The following is an 8529-nucleotide window of genomic DNA, read 5'->3' on the forward strand; positions in this document are numbered from 1 at the left end:
GAGGTGTCTGAACTGGTGACCTGTCCTCACACACAGCCCAGACAAGGGTAGAGAGCACATAAAAATAACCCAAAAAGCTCCCAAACTTCAGAGCTCTGCACAGGCTGGAAGATCGCCAGCAGCGAGAGGAAGCAGCAAGATGGATGTGACCAGGAAAGATCCTTGCAGCATCAGTCACAGAGATGGGAAGAAAGAAGAGCTGGCGAAGACCAAAGACAATCAAGGGGCATAAATAACTGCTGGAGTAAGTACTGGAAAAGGGAGCTCATCCTTTTCCCCTGCACACCCAATGCCGTTAACAGGGATGTGGGAAGGCACCCGGGGTTATTGGCATCATCGTGAGCTCAGGGTGTCGGGCACCAGTGAACCGGCCATTTGTCCCTTTTCCTTCCAGGGCTCTGGAGGCAGGGAAGCTCCTCCACTTGTTCCTGGTCTCCCTGCCATCCTCCTGCCCCATGGTGGGCCCAGTCCCACCATGGTTGCAGACACGCAGGTTTCCAACAAGGATCACCCTCCATGGAGGTACAGCAGGAACAGGAAACCACTTGCTGTGCTGCCACTCTGTGCCAAAGTCAACGTCTCTTTTCCATCTTCTCCATCCAAAGGAGCAGCACTGGAGTGATTCCAGCTGAGTGGTATCTCCCAGCCACAGCTCTACCTTGACAGCGCAGTTTGGAGAGGACAGACAGCCACTGGCTTGCTTGCTCCCAGGTTGCTCCCAGGGAAGGGAGAGCTTCTGGGCTTTATTTCCTCTATTTTTCCCTTTAGGAGCAGAGCACGCAGCCAGCCTTGGCCGTTTCCCAGCCTTCAGAAGAGGACGAACATCTCTCCGCCGCTCCAAAACCAAAGGAGCTGCCACTTCACCTATTAATGCCTTTAATTCCCTTCATTCGATAACCAATTAGGGCACCTTGGCTCCCTGAGCAGAGGCTCCGTTTGCAGCCAGGCCGGTGTGTGCAGCTGTAATCGCTCTTCCTGTCACACCATCAGCCTGGGAACACTTTGGGAAAAAACCAACCAGACTGTGAAGTAAAGGAGGAGGGAAGGCAGATGCAGACAGGGACAAATGCAAGCGGAGCGAGTACCATGCTGAGAAATCCCCTTTTTTTTCCCTGGGAGGGATAATAAATAGGTGTATCTCCTAGATTAATAAGGCACATTTGCAGAGCTCTGATATCCATCAGAAAGTTGCTAATTCGCGCTAATGACCCATTGCAAATTGCCAAATTTTGTGAATTAGCCAGCATGTACAGGAATACAATAAAACCCAGCCAGAACCATGTATCAAAGCGGGCTCGGCTTATTTGGGAAGTCCTAGTGTACTTGGAATTACTTGTGGTGATGGATACAGAGGGAAGCTGCAAATTAGATGTGAAATCCCCTCAAAAATAAATAGGAAATCCTCAGGACAAGAAGAAATTTCCCCATGGCTGCTAAACCTTTGGGGAAGGAGCAGTAATTCTCCTGGAGATGAGCAAGACTCTCCACCCACTGGATTCATGGCAAAGTCATTACACACCTCATTTTCACTCCTTTAAAGCTGTACAGCACAATCCTCTAGATCCACCCTTCATCCCTTTGAAGAAGCACCGGGAAAACTCCAAGCCAAATCTTTGGACCCACCTGAACCAGGAATGCTCTGTTTAATCCAAACTACAAACAGGCTCAGCAAAGTCACTAAAATCAATTTCGTTATCAATAAATCAGTGTGACCACGTCGCACATGATGTAGCACTGTACAGAGATCTCATCCTTCCAGCCATTGGAAGAGTGGTTGAGCAGCCCAGGAACTGCTTGGAAGGAAAATCCAATGCCACAAAACCTTTCTGTGCTCAGGGAAGGAGCAGCATAAGGTCACAACATTATCTTCCCTTTTTCCTTCTTTTCTTACACCATGCACAAGGCAATGAATTGTAGAAGTTGAGTATTTAATGCTTAAATACAAAATACCAAGGTTCTCCTGAAATCATCCTTATTCATCCACAAAAAAATGCACTTGCATCCTTTCATACCCCCTCACACCACATCTGAGCTGACGCTCAGCAGCTACGTCAGTGGGTTTTGTGCCTGTGAAGGACACTCAGCTGCAGTGAAAACAAAACAACCTCTTGGGCTCATCTCAAAAACTGATTTTCCATCCAAATGCAGAAGGGAATCGGTTTCCTTTAAAGAAGTTATATAAAGTCAAGAAAAACTCAAGCAATCACAAGAGCAAATGGAGTCTCAGAGCAAGTTTCCTGGTCAGGCAGCCATCCTCTATTTTCTCACTGTAGGATTGCCCAAGCTCAACCTCACTCCTTCCTCTGACACCACATCACACCTCAAGAAGCCAACTCCTGGTAGCTGGAAAGTGCATATGCACGGCAAAATAAGCCATATCCCAGTAGGATCTCTTTTCCTGCCCTTTCCTAACACCAAAAAACACCCTTCCTCATCTAAGTCAACCCAGCACGGGTACATGGAGCAGACTGGTTGCTGCCAGGGTGGCCAAAGCTCTGGTTCAGGAGTCACACATGGCCACCCATGAGCTCCTAGAGAGCCATGTGCTCCAAGCTGGCTCACTTACCTACACCCCTGATCTTACAAAAGGTCCTTCACACTTACAAGGGCTCCTCAACACACCTGCCACGTCCCCAAACCCTGATGAATTCAAGCACCCCCACGTCACAGCATCATTCTCCCTCCAGCCACTACCACAAGCACCCAAATTATGACAGTCTCAAGTAAGCAGGCAAGATCCATGGGGAAGGGACCAACTCTCCCCATGCCCAGAGAGCCCACGAAGCATCAGAAGGGGCATCACAGGAGAACTGCAGACAGCCCGGGCCATCTCCAGGTCCTTCAGGGACTTTGGTGCTTCCCAAAAAACCTCTCCACAAACCACCATCAGCTTCAAAGGAACACAAGGTAGGTTTGGGAAGAGACACATGACTCTCACAACCCCGAGGTTGCGGAACCAGCAGCCCGTGTTCTGCAGGAAGTCTGCAAAGATAACCACGGACCTCTCTGTGAACTCAGTGGGCGACCACCCCATCCCTGCAGACTCCAACGCTAACCTGCTCACTGCCCTCACCACGTACCGGCAACCGAGTGCAGTTAAACTGTCACCAGCTCCTGGCAAGGTCACCTGCGGCCTCACCTCCTCTCCGTAGGGAACCGGCATGTGACGTGTTCCCCCAGAGCATCTGCCCCCAGCAGGTCCCTGCCTCCGGCTGGGAACACCAGCAGCGGTGCCAACACTCAAAGGGCATCACTGCGCATGCAGGCTGTCACACAGCCCCGGAACAACATACCTGGGACCATAAATACCATCTTATTTACATAATGCTCTGGATAAAGGGGACAAAGAGGCTTATTGCATTACATCTGGGACTAGTATTGCATCAGCGCCCACAGGCCCTAATCCCAATCGGAGCTGTGCCGTGCAGGGAGCAGCGGGACGGCCGCGAGGTGCATCCCTGCTCCCAGCCCGGCCAAGCCCAGCTCTTCCTCTTCCCATCACAAACATGCGGAGAAATATCCCTACACCTAGGAAATGCCAAATAAATCGGGCACAACACATGACTCTAGTCCCCAGCCACCATCAGTCCAGGAGTGGGATCCCACCACCTGTCATGGCCTGGACACAACGTGCGGATATTGACTTTGTTTTGGGAATGATGCCCGCGCGGAAGCGCGAGAAAGACCAGGCAGATCCTGGTTTTCTTTAATTTATGCAATCACAATTAAAAATACACTGTAAATACAACCCAGAGGCAATTTTTGATTTGAGGCATCCCCGTTCTCCAAGAGAATAAACCAGACGGAGCAAACTCCAGTCTGTCCTTCCTGTTAATTCATAATAAAGACACACAAGCTGTTGAGTACCTCCAACACCACACGAGAACCCCTCAACCGCCTTCACAAGCCCTTTCTTCCCAAAAAATGGCACATTTTCAGCTCGATTTACAGGGAAAAAGCTTTTGAGGCAGCAGAAGCAATGTTGTGACCACCGACAGAGCACAAGGGGACTTTGCAACCCTGCAACTGTGGCAAGGAAGGGATTATTTGGGGTTGCCACCCAGCACGGAGCTACAGACAGACAGATGAGTCCACCCCAAAACATTGTGCCGCTTTCAGCCCATGTAGAGGTAACAAGCGTGCTAAGAGATACCTCTGCACACACACACACACCGGCCTCTCCAGCTAATGAGCAGCCTAATGGCGACTCACCAAACACACAGACCAGGTCTGAGTGCTCAGCTCGGAAAAGGGAATAAAACCTCCTTCCCATGCCCTGGCTGTACTCAATTACAGGTCATTACAACTTGTTTGATAATTAATTTCCTCCGGTGGCTCTAACTGAAGCAGCCCTTGCCCTGCACAACAGGCCAGTCCAGGTGAAACATTAAATCCTCGTCCCTTTGCACCACAGAGACGCTGTGCTCCCGGCGCTGCACACGTCTCCCTTCTCCACTGCACAGGAGAGGAGAAAACCTCACTGGATGAAGGAGGGCGTAAAAGGGCAAGGATTTGCGTTTCGTGACCAAAACGGCTTCAAAATAATAAATTATAAATTATTTCTGGTCCAGAGTTAATCAATAAGATCAGCTGCCTGGATTTTCCGAGTGCCGTGCGTGTGCGGTCGCACACTGCCAACAAAGAGCTAGAAATGTGCGGCATAATCCGATGCCGGAGTCATCGCACAAAGCGTGGAAATAGGTTTTCCTGAGGATGTCCAGGCGAGGAACTGCCTGCGCGCGCCGGAGCCGGACCGCCAGCCCCGCCGCCGGCATCCTTGGATCTTCTGGAGGGGGGGAGAGGGCCTGTGGGCTCTCCAGTGTCCGCCACGGAAAATGAGTGGCTAACAACTCCTCCAAGGGAAAGAGCCTTCCCAGAAAAGGGGGAAAAAGGAAAGGAAAAAAGAGGGCTGCTGGGAGATGGAGGGGAGCCAAATCTCACAGACCAGACCTGAACCTGTGACCTTCCCCGTGTACACAACGGGCGGGAGAGCTGCACGCAGGAACTCCGTCCTCGCCCCACCGCCCTCGCCCCGCCGGCCGCCCCAGCCCTCCTGGGACACTCGGCCACGTTGTCACCACCAGTGTCACCCCCGGATCGGCCCGCTGGCTCTCGGGGGCTCAAAGGCCTCGAAGGCGGGCGGCACATCCTGCAGCACCAGGTCACCAGCACACAGTACAGCCCAGGGGGAGATGCCTGGAGGGGCTCTGCTCTCAGGACCTGACACCCCCCCCCCCCCCCGCCCCCCCCCCCCCCCCCCCCCCCCGACAACTCACACTTCCTAAACGCCTTGGAGAAAATTTAACCTTGTGGGATTTGTGCCGAGAGTCCCCCTTCCTGTTCCAGGGGAACCTTCACTACTGGGGTCCTCTCTGCTCCTGTGCCCCCCAAACCCTCCCTGCATAGAGACGGGACTCAAGAGGGGGAAGATCCCCCCAACCCCAGGGACACCGCTGCCCCTCGGCAACCTCCTCCCCGCCTGCCCCCCCATCCCCGACCTGCCGTGGCGGTGACCCCACGCACGGGGATCTCCCCCCCGCACCCCTGGGAGCGGCCTGACGCACCCGGGACACGCAGGGGACCAGCCCCCTCGTCCCTCGCAGCCGGAGGGATCCGCACCCCCGCATAGGGTGAGCCCCCCGGGACCCTGAGCGGGACCCCCGCAGTGGCGGGGGGGGAATCCGGCACCTCTGCGGGGGGACCCGACCCCCAACCGCCGCGACACCCGGGGGGGCTCGTTCCCAACGGCCCCGGGGAGCGGACACACAACCGCCCCCACGGTCACGGGGTTGGGTGGGCCCAGAGACCCTCGTCCCCAAGGGTCACGGGGGGGGCACAGCCCCGTCCCCATGGCCATGGAGTAGGGAGGGGAGGGCACATAGCCCCGTCTTCAATGGTCACAAGGGTGGAAGAGCACGCAGCCCCTCGTCCCCAGTGGTCACAGCGGAGCGGGGGGCAACCAAATGCCTGTTTCCGAGGGTCACGGGGGGGACACACAACAGCCTCCACGGTCACGGAGCGGGGGGGCACCCAGACCACCGTCCCCAAGGACTACGGTGGGGGAACAGCCCCGTCCCCGGGATCACAGCAGAGGGGGGCACCCAGACCCCCCGTCCCCAGTAGTCTCGGGGGGGGAGATGGGGGCACCCGGACCCTGTTCCCAAGGGTCACGGGGGGGGCACACAGCCGCGTCCTCGGGGATCACAGGAGAAAGGGGGGGGGGGCACATACCCCCGGCCCGGCGGTCACGGCCCACGGCAGCGGCCCCGGGCCCAGCCCGTGTGACGGGGGGGGGAGCAAGGCCCGATGCCCGAGGAGGAGCCCCAACCGCCGCCCCCCCCCCCAAAAGCCCCCCCCGCGGCGGGTCGGCGCGGGGCCGGGCGGGCACGCACTCACCCGGTCGCTGGGGTGTCCGCGCTACGTGCGGTCCATGCGGGGCCGGGCCGGCGCTGCGGGGCCGGGGCCGGGGCCGGGCCGGGCCGGCCGGGGCCGCCACGCGCTGAGGCCGCGCCGCGCAGGCCGCGCCGGGTCCGCCGGGCGGGGCGGGGCGGGCGCGGCGCAAAACGCGGAGGGCGGAACGCGGAGCGGCGTCCCTGGGCGGGGGGGAAACACGGAGCGGAGTTCCCCGCATGAAGGGATCGGGAGCCGGAGTCGGGCAAAGCCCGGAGCGGAGCATCCTCCGCCTGAGGAGCCGGAGCCGCCGCGGTGCGGGTGGGGAAGAGCTTTTTAGGGTGTTTCACGCTCTGAGCGGTGCCGTGTGAGACCCCAGCCCGGCACGGACCCCCCCTAGGCCACGTTTTCAGCTCCTTGAGCTGGCACAGAAAGGCAGGTGGGGGTCACCACCCTGGGGTACCCACACCCACCCCAAAACCCATCACATCATGCCCCACACTGCCACTTTTCCTCTCCAAATATTTTTCTCAACTGAAGGAGCACCTGGATCCCCAGTCACCCCCTTCACCAGGAGATGACACGTCCCCCAAACCCTCTGCTTCCCACCATAAAGACTCAGCACCGGCCCCACTGACTGGGGAGAAAATTTCAGCTCATCTCAGCCCTGGTCCCAGGACCCCCCAAAACCCTCCACTCCCTTTCCCAAATCCTCAGCATCCTCACCACCCCATGGTCTGGTGAGGAAATTTCGGCTCATCCTCATGGAGATATCCCAGTGCTGTCCTCAGGACACCCCCAAACCAGTCCAGCACAAGGCAAACCAGTACATCAAGCTGGGATGAATGATCCAAGCTGGCATCTGGAGCACAGAGCAGGGACATAGTCCTGCAGCAAAGGTGATGGAGAGGGGAGCACCACTTCCCTCTGCCCAGCCAGGGGCTGGGGTGGGTATTCCAGCCTGGAGAGGTGCCACCATCCCTGGGGACAGTGCGTGTCTTCCTCCTCTGGTTTCAGGACACCAATTTCTTCCGAAGTTTTTTGACCCAAACGAGGAAAACACAAGACTCAAATCCCTGGTAGAGGAGGTGGGATGCCGTAAAGGGCTGAGGTTTGGGTGTCTCTCTGGCTTTTGGGGCTGAGGCAGGTGGGAGGGAGCCAGAAGAGGTTTAAAGCAGCAGGAAAGAGGAATGAGAACTCTTACAGTCCAAAAAAGAGAAAGAGGAGAAATCCTTCCTTATCCCAATGATGAGGAGAAACTGTTCTCACATGGCACAAAGACAATGCTGACAGGCCCCAAGACAACCTGCATCAATGAAACCAGGTCGTTTTTTACTGAGGTATTTTGAAGGATTGCGTAAAAGGTTTTTTTGGCGTTTGGTGTTCATGTTCAGCACATCCCAGACAGGAATTATGCTTCCCAGGGTGGGAAAACCAGCATCAGGCAGGAACACAGGACAAACCAGGGATGGGTCAGTTCAGCTTCCCCAGCAAAACCATAAGTGATGTCACTAATACAAGAGCAGGGTGGGCTCCAGGTGACAAGGAAGAGCTCTCAGGCCGAGCCTGGAGCACCATGGCACGAAGGGATCACAGCCCAGTGCACAACAGCGCATAATGAGCACAGACACGGTGACACGGGGAAAAGCTGAATGGGAGGGGTTAGAGAAAAAGGCAAAATTCATCTTATTCAGAAGGTGTTTTACACACAGCTGCTGGGGGGCAGGTTTTGGGGGGGGGCTGCTGCTTTGCTACAAATCAGGAGAGAGGGATCTGAGGCTGGGCACTCAGCAAGCAATTCCAAGGGCTGGAAGGGCATCTGTGAGCAGAAAGTCTCTGAGCAGGAACAGAGCCCCCCTCTCACCCTGGGGGGCTCTCCATCCCTCCATCCCCACTGGGCAAGACTCAGGCTCTCTGGCTGTTGGGAGCCATCCCCCTCATCCCCTTCTCCTCCATGTGTCCAACCCCATCCAGCCAAACACACCTCGAGGCAATTTTGGGGAGATGCTGCCAAAGCCAGGATGGAGCTGGGCTGGCTGCTGTTGGGGAGCTCCTCTCAACCCTCCTGGGTTTCACTGCTCCAAGGAGGATGTGGAGATGCCAGTGCTTGTTGAACCCCATCCCATCAAGCTCCATCTC

The 8529-nt window shown here is 56.4% G+C and overlaps 1 protein-coding gene across 6 annotated transcripts in view; it reads right to left on the bottom strand.

Moving 5' to 3' along the window:
* Window positions 1–6486, bottom strand: part of ZNF609 (zinc finger protein 609) — a 64512-nt gene extending 58026 nt beyond the window's left edge. For 3 of the 6 annotated variants that reach the window (XM_039390080.1, XM_027741850.2, XM_039390076.1), the window contains exon 1: window positions 6397–6486. The gene's annotated coding sequence lies outside the window, so the exon portion shown is untranslated. Of the gene's footprint in view, window positions 1–5564; window positions 5651–6231; window positions 6311–6396 lie in introns of those variants that run through there. The other 3 variants (XM_039390079.1, XM_039390078.1, XM_039390077.1) reach the window with 3 other exon arrangements.
* Window positions 6487–8529: the final 2043 nt, after the last annotated feature.

Source organism: Pipra filicauda, unplaced genomic scaffold, assembly GCF_003945595.2.
Source record: "Pipra filicauda isolate LSUMZ 115617 unplaced genomic scaffold, ASM394559v2 scaffold7_size6619720_pilon, whole genome shotgun sequence".
NCBI lineage: Eukaryota > Metazoa > Chordata > Aves > Passeriformes > Pipridae > Pipra > Pipra filicauda.